General features: G+C 31.0%; 1 long non-coding RNA gene across 1 annotated transcript; it reads left to right on the forward strand.

The window, feature by feature from the left end:
* The first annotated feature begins 2,986 nt into the window (after nt 1-2,986).
* LOC140440499 (uncharacterized) lies at nt 2,987-7,892 on the forward strand. Its single transcript, XR_011950852.1, has 2 exons — nt 2,987-3,196; nt 7,615-7,892. It is a non-coding gene; the product is annotated as an uncharacterized lncRNA (long non-coding RNA).
* The last annotated feature ends 1,078 nt before the right edge of the window (nt 7,893-8,970 follow it).

The raw sequence follows: 8,970 nt of genomic DNA on the forward strand, positions 1-8,970 counted from the left end.
TTTCGTATCAACTGAAATTTTTTACCGTAAACTTCACCTAAACACTTCATTAGAAGCTGTTGCTATAACAGCGTGGTGTCCAGAACAAATAATAATATGTAGCTTATATATTCCTCCTAATTATACATTGACAAGCACTGAATTAGAAAACCTAAAATCTCAAATTTCTGGCCCAATTATTATGGTTAGAGATTTTAATCCACACAACACTACGTGGGGCTCCAAAAATACATATGGTAGAGATAAAATAATCAAAAATGTCATTAACAATACTGATATTAACTTATTAAATACGGGAAATAGGACATACTTTCCTATTCAGTCAGTCATTAATAGACTTAAACTTATGTGATCCCAAAATATACCCGTTACTAACTTGGCATACTCTAGACAGCTTATTCGATAGCAATCATTTTCCCATTATCATTACTAACAATTCAGTCAAATCGGAATATACAAAAACGAGATGGAAAATCTCAGATGCTAATTGGTAACTCTTCAAACTAACTGTAAAAGGATGCACAGATGTACTTAAATATCAAAATACCATAGACGAAGACATAAAACAACTAAACCATTGCACAGTTGCTTTTGCAGAGGAGTGTATCGGCAAATACAAAAATTAACCCAATAAAAAAACACGTTCCCTGGTAGAATGACTCATGCAAAACAGTAATTCAAGAAATCAAAAGAGCTTTAAACAAATTCCTAAAATCTCGCACTCTAGCTGACTTAATAAATTTAAAAAGGCTCAGAGCAAAAACAAAACGCATAACAAAAAACAAATAAACAAAATTCATGGAATCATTTTACCAGCTCTATTACCAAAGATACCCCACCGACTTAAGTATGGTTAAAAATAAAGTGAGTGAAAGGACATTACACATCATACAAAATTCCAGCTCTCACTATTCAGGACAAAATAATTAGAGATGACGAACAAATCAGTGATATGCTTTTCTTAACACTTTCTCAATAAATCAAATAATCCTACTAATCTACATAACGAAATTGATGCTACACAAAAACTAAATGATGCCATTTTTTCGACAAAAAGTTGAGCTGCAGGCCCTGGCGATATTCCCTCTATCTTTTTTAAAAACCTTCACCAAAATACATACTAGAAAATATTCCAACTGTTCAATAACATTTGGTCTTCCCAAAAATTCCCATTACTTCCAATAACATTTTCAACCAATTTCAATCAGGCTTCAGACCAAATCGATGCACTATGGCTAATCTTGTAGTTCTGCAATCAACAATTGCGACTGCGCTATCTAAAAATATAGTCATTGCAATCTCCCTTGACATCAAAAGATCTTTTGACTCTAGACCGATTTCTGTGATACTTAACAAACTAAAACAAAACAAGCTATCCGGTAATATATATTCGTTTACAAAATTTTTTTTTCACAGAGCGATCCTTTAAAGTAATTACTAGTGGCTAAACTTCCTCACAACACACAACCACAAACGGTGTCCCACAAGGGTCTGTCCTAAGCAGCACACTATTTCTCCTTAGTATTAACGATTTTAGTTTATTCATAAACAACCCTGTACCATACGAAATATATGATGATGACATAATCTTATTCTGTTATGGAAAGGTCACATCCAGCACAAATACTTTACTAACAAACACGCTAAGTAAAATAAACAACTAGGCCAGTCAATCCGGTCCTAACTTCTCCCTATCCAAATCCAAAGTTATTCATTTTACCAGAAGATAAAACACGCAATCTCCAACCATTACTCTGAATGGAAATTTTCTCCAAGTTATATACCAAATAAAGCTTCTGGGCATTATTTTCGACAAAAAACTTTCCTGGAGACTACACATTCTGAATGAATCTCCTTACATCACTAGCTTATGAGGAAAGTTGGGAAGCAGATGAGGAAACACTACTAAAAATATATCGAAAAAAAGAATAGTAACAAAAAATGTGATATGAGAAGACTAAAAGATAAGGAAACAAAAGAGACAGTCGCACGAATTCTTTCACAACAGCTAAGTAACATGGAGGAAACATATGATCCAGATGAATCAGAATATATGTGAAACTTTTAACAATATCAGAGAACATCTAATAAAAAATAAAGAGAAGCCTAAAGGAAAGAATAACAAAGCCTTAGAAGCGAAGAAACAGAAGGCTGTTCTGCAGCCCTTTTGAATGTTTCGCAGGCTTTTGGTTATGTCTTTCTTTTCTCTTAACTTTTTTCTAATTCTCCAGTAGTAACTTTCCGACTGACATTTCCTTGTGAAAGTAAAGAATCAGTGCACTAACTTATATTTAATTAAAGCTAGAGAACCTAAGCAGATCTTCCTACAAGTCAAAACATCACCACACAGTAATCTCCATAAAATAAAGACTTGGTTACAAACATGGCGAATTAAAGTAAATGAAAGCAAGTTAATACATATATAACGTTCACTAATCGAAAAACTACATGTCCAACCGCCTCATTAAGTAACCAAGTACTACAACAAAAGGATAATGTAAAATACCTGGCTAATAGGAAAAAGATCCCAACTGAATTAGTACAATAAAATTATAGTATACAAGCCAAGCCAATATGGAGCCATGTAATATATGTAACTACTGTAGGGATCTGAGTCGAGATCCAATATGGACATCCTTGAGAGATTCCAATCGAAGATGAGGCCCTAGGCAAACAGAGAACAGAGAAATGTAAATAAATGAGATGTTTAAAAAATACATTTTTTGTTTTTAGCAGAATTGTAAGAGGATTTTTCGAACTGATTTTATTTACATAGCTAGTTTTTTTTTGTAATCTGTTCTACTGAAGATCTGAACATTCTGCTATTTTAAAATTTTCATAAGCGCAAAAAATTAAATTTGCTAGGAAATCGTGTAAATGTTATTAATGAAACTAAAAAATGACTAAAGTTTTTCCACTAAACAATCCTTTACTATATTTCGAAATTAGTTTTTAACATAACTGATTAAAAAACCTATTAAATAAGTATGGTGATAAGAGCAACAACAATAGACTATTAATATTAGTGTCAAACTATAAATACAAACCTTTGCAATAGTGTTTATTCAGTTCTGAGTATACACAAAACTATGTCTTACAGAACCATAATATTGGTGAGCCTTGTACTAACAATACTCCTTGTGCAGGACACATTGTCATGTGTTTGCAAGGAAATATGCGATCGTAGGCGTTATGAGTGAGTATATCAAAAAACAATATAGTTATAATATATAGATCCATAAGCGTATATATATATATATATATATATATATATATATATATATATTTCAAATTATTTTTCGACCGTACTGTTTTAAATAGTGATTTATAGTATCAGCAATCGGTCAGGAAATAAAACTCTATTTGTTCAGTCTCAATATTTCGTCACGATTTTGTGACTTCTTCAGGAGAAAACTGTAAATTTATTAGAATCATTAATTATTATGTGTAAACAAAGTGAATATTTTAATACTTACAACTATAAGAATAAATATTTAAATTTTTTTAGCATATCTAAATAAATGACATATTTGTTTGATTTTATTTAGGAGTTATGGTAACCGCAATATTTTATAGAGTGAATTCCCATTGTACATTTTTTAGTGAGTCGGTTAAAATAAACAATTACTATGACAATTAATATGGATAATAGTGTCCGCTTGGTCCGCTTGGAACGTCCGCTTTGGTCCCAAGGACGTCCTTTTAACGTCCTATATTGGTCCGAATGTCTCTGTGCCAGATGTCCTATGGACATCCATTTAACGTCCCTAGCGGAAGTAAGTTGGACGTACAGTGACATTAAGTGGAACTTAATCGAACGTCCATAATACATTCGGTGGACTTACTTGACGGACTTTTGTGATGTCTCTCGGACGTCTATTTTAGCGCTGAGGATGTAAATTAGACATCAACGCCATTGTATAAAGTACTAAAAGTAGCGTAATCCTGTGCATATTAAGAATGTATTTTGGGAAATAAAACGTAAGTGTTTAAATGAACTTACATTTTAATATTACATATATTTGGTATTTACTATGAAAACAAACTAGCTGAAGCAATTCAGGAGATTGGTTATTTTATGAATTAGCTTAAAAATAAAGATTGAAAGGTAACTCTTCTAGTAAGAGAATCCAGATTTAAGAAATGGATCATACCAGAATAAGAATATGGTCTACACAATTTACAAGAACAGAAGATGCTTGTAGATAAGTCAGTATAAATCTAATTGATATAAATGTTTTAATATGCTATTATAACATAATCAGTGTAAATTAGTAAAAGTGGAACGACTAGACAGAAAACCATGCTGACCACTATGAAGCTAGTTCTTCAGATTTACTGTCAAAAAATCAGTCAGTGAAGCCTCGAAAATTTTAGGAATAGCGGAAAGAATTATAATGGAACGATAATTATTAAAAATAAGCCATAGAGATACATAAAAAGAATGCACAATTCCTTAAAAATAAGTTAGGATATTCCCTCTGGACCAAGACCTTTATTGTTATTAAGGCAATGTAAGCATGCTAGAATGTCACAAATTTTAATAGTTAAAGAGTGAATATGGCTGTGGCGGATATAGGGTGTTTGACTATACTTTTCTAGACAGGAGAAAAAAGGATTGTGAATATTGCTAAAGAAATTGGCCAAATCGTTGAAAATTCTGTGGCTCACTAAAAACAGAATCATTCAATCTTCCCATTCTTCTCTTATCCCTTTCCATTCTGATTTACCACACAATTTAACCATTACAAAATTAATCATATTTGCTATTGCAACATGCAAATTAAATTTTATTTATATTTTTATTTCAACATCTGCCCTCTCTTTAGATCTCTTCAGATATTTCATTATCACGTTTCAATTCCCTTCCCCATGGCAGCGCTTGTTTTGGAGTTTTTCCAAGCAGCATCTGAAAACAAAATTAATGTACATTCATAAATTGAATAAAATAATTTCAGATTTTGTTCATTATAATTTGCTTATTGTGAATAAATCATTATTCACAGACGTAAAATTAAACACATGAATTTCAAGTGCTATAGTTTTAATGAATCTTGCCTGAACTAGAAGAATACCAACCCAGCCATTGCTATTTATTCCTAATGACCAAATGAGTAGTAATCACACTTTGACACTTAAAAAACAAAAATAACAGTGTAGAAATAAAATATACGGCCAACATAATACTTTCATCTCATATCTCTAGCTGTAATTTTTAAAGCAATCTCATAGCCAGACCTGAACATTTGTGAGTTGGTAAATTTTGCATTCTAAATTACATATAAGACACAGTTAACGATATGCTTCACTGTCTGTATGTGGCCACTTAAGCAATAGTGAAAATTCTTAAATGTACCTTAAATTGATTTATGGTTACAAGTTACAAACCTTTTAAAATCATAGCTATATGTGTCACTTTAAAAGCTCTATATTGCTTTTTCCCTAGCCAACTATATTTTCCTTCAATTTTATTGCAGATCAGCTTCTTAAGGCTTCTCCTAACAAATTCGTTTATGGTCTCCTCACCAATTTTGGAAAGCTCATTATTCTAAAATATAAATCAACATGTAACAGTAATCCAACTACCGCACAAACTTCATGCTTAATTATTTTAGCTTAAACTATCTAATAAAAAAACAGCCTCTGATACAAAATCAATCAAACATTTATTTGCAAATTTTGGTTTCTCATAACCATGGTAAATGCCTATTAAAGCTACAATTTTTGGATATATAAACAAATTACACAAACTAGGATAAAACTGACTACTGGAACTCTTTTTTAGTGGGATTCCGTCAAAATTTACACAAATTTCTATAACATTTTTTTTTGCGAAGATAAAAACACCTTTGAAATTTGAATCATATGGATCAGAGTATTTTTTTAAGACCAAAGTAGAAATATTTCCCAGGAAAAACGTCTTTAAATTTAAGTTCTGTGGGTGAAGCAAGAAGGGTTCTAGCATCTGAAGGTAAATGAGAAAGATCAGGAACTTCTTTATGAGTTTTTAATAAATCACCTAGTATTTTAAAGGAGAAAGTCCAGTTGCATAATTTATTAGAACAATTAAAAACATCTCGATAAGGTTCTCCAGAATTCTCGTAATAATTTTGTTTGGACCCTTCTTCAGTTTCATTAAAAGAGGAGCTTTGTAAAGGATCACCAGAATGATCGTCCACGTGACCCGTTTAGATTATTTTAGGTACTTAACATGATGTTGATAAAAAGTTTAAATCGAAAGTATTGTAACCTGAACTATTTGAACTGAAACTCATATCAAAATGATCAGTTAGGGATGGGATATCGGGGTTATTAATATTTTCAACAAAATCCTCTACGTTTTTCGTAACTAGGTATCCTCTGTTGATGACGATTAGATACAAACGTTTTCTTTTAAACATAACCAATTTTAGGAAGAATTACAACTACCTTTTTGTAATAAAATAAAAACCAAACTGAGAAGTAATCTAGCAAATGGTACCAAATCTTTAACAATATACTATAACCAAAGCAAGCATCGAAAAAAGTTGCTTATTCACACCATTCGCACTGTGTGTATACTGCTTAAATAGAATAATTTTTTTTTCTTTTTTCTATTAAGAATTAATACTATTATTATAATTAAACTGTGTCATTTGTTTAAATAGGTATGACATGACAATGACTATTGATAACATCATCATCATTTTGCCACACTTGTTCAAGATTCATCTTGTTAATAAAAATTATATTTTTATTTTTAGCAAACTTATATTATCGTGGTAACTAGAATAACCAAACAATTGTATCGAATTAGCTATAAAGAAAACATTTTTACACTTTACCTAAAAACAAAAACATGTTTTGGAACTATACAATTTTTAAATAATCATGATTTAACCCATTCGCTTTTAATTACTTTATTCACGTAAATAATTTTTTATTCTATTGTAATGTTTGCTATTTGATCCCATAATTGATAAATGTCGGACGTCCAGAAAACGTCCAAGTTCGGACGTCCAGGGAACGTCCGAGTACGGACGTCCAGAGAACGTCCATATTTAGTCCACCCAAAGTACGTCCCACTTCGTCCCAAGTACGTCCGTTTAACATCCAGGGACGTCCGGACCAAAACTGGACGTATATTGGACATCCAGAGGACGTCGTGTGTTACTAGGGAATAGACGTAAGAGAAACCAATACAAGAGAAATAACTAAAATAATTCAAGAAAACAAAAGTTTAAAAGTTTTGAGACAAAATACAAACAATACAGGCAAGAAAAATATGTACAAAATAAAAATCAAAAATGGAAACATTACTGCTGATAAAACCAAAATCCTTGAGGTTGTCGAATCCTTTTATCGCGAAATGTATAAGAGTACCGACGAAGGACAAGATCAGCCCCTGCCCAAAATCACAAACCAGGGATCAAAATTAATGCCAGAAATAACTCCATACGAAATCAAAACGGCACTTTTAGTAGAAATGAAAAATAACAAATTTGTGTGGCGCCAATAAGTGATTTTGGTTAAATCTCAATATTTTGGGGTCAGGAATCTATAATTAAAATTTTTCCAATTATTAATGAAATACCCTGCATACAAATTATACTAAACTATTTTTTTTAATTTCAGCATACACTGTGATCAACCTGGATATGTCTGTTGTCTAGATTAGTTAGACAACACTACAACAAAAAAGTACTAATTTCGTTAAGTCAAAAGATGCCACTTGCGAATAAACAGCTTGAGTGCAAGTGAACGTCTAAATTTCAACTAACGTATATTTTTGCAATTTTTTGTTACTATTATAAATCTTTCGGAATCTGTGTAAAACTCTAAGTATTGAAATATAAGTATAGATTTTTGCAGTTTATATGGCAATGTAATATTAAATTTAAAATTTCATGTTATTTTTGTTTTAATTCTTCCTTAATAGGTTATAGACTATGTCAGTGAATAAGGAACTAAAACAATTAGGGAATTTTTTTTTAATTTGGCAACTCCCAATTTAAATGGTAAAATTTTTAGGTTGTAAAAATATAAATATTATGTTTATATGGGATTAAGGCACAATTGATTGTAACGAAAATTACATTTTATAATTTATTGTTATTTAACGTTTCGAATAATTCCACTCCAATAATCGTTTTCAAAAAACAATTATCATCATCTTCTTCTTCTTTTTCTTTTGGCTTTTATTCTACTGAATAATCAGCCAGTACATTTGTTTTGTTAATTTTTGGGCCACTGTCGTGAGTCTGAGAATATATCTCATGCCCTATTCTCAGTAAATATAGACATTTCATCATATAATGTCTACATTTTATTTATCTTTTCTGTTTTCTTAAAAGTGGTTTAAATGTTAATATTGGATAGGTTATTATGAAGGTTATAATTTTATATGGTTGATCTGTAGGAATCTGAGAAGAATTTTGATAATTTTAGGGTTAATATCGCATAGAAGCATTGGTATGGTAATTGGGGTTTTAATATTAATTTTGATCAGTTCCTGATAGACATCATAACCTTTTATTTTGTTTATTGGGCATTCCCAAAATATATGTTCTAATGTTTCCATTTGTCCACATTCACAGTATAGGTTATCGCGCATGTTGATTTTATATAAATGTACTCCTGTCAGGCAATGACCAGTCCTCATTCTAATAATGGTAGTAATATGCCGCCTATCTATGTATGGGATTTTGTCAAACTATGGTTTATTCGGAAAAAAAATTGCATGTTGTTATACCACTTACCTTTATATTGAAAAGAATTTAACCAATTATTTTGATGCATGGAATATATATTTTATTTTTTAATAAAGGCATGATATCCAAGTTACTTAATCTAATTTCAGCAGGAATATTTAATTCAGCCCCAACCTTTTCCAGTTTGTCAGCTATTTCATTTTCCTCGATATCATTATGTCCAGGAATCCTACATAATCTAATATCTTTCCCATATTTATTTAAACAGTATAGTTTCTTT

This window comes from Diabrotica undecimpunctata, chromosome 1 (assembly GCF_040954645.1).
Source record: "Diabrotica undecimpunctata isolate CICGRU chromosome 1, icDiaUnde3, whole genome shotgun sequence".
In the NCBI taxonomy this organism is placed as follows: Eukaryota; Metazoa; Arthropoda; class Insecta; order Coleoptera; family Chrysomelidae; genus Diabrotica; species Diabrotica undecimpunctata.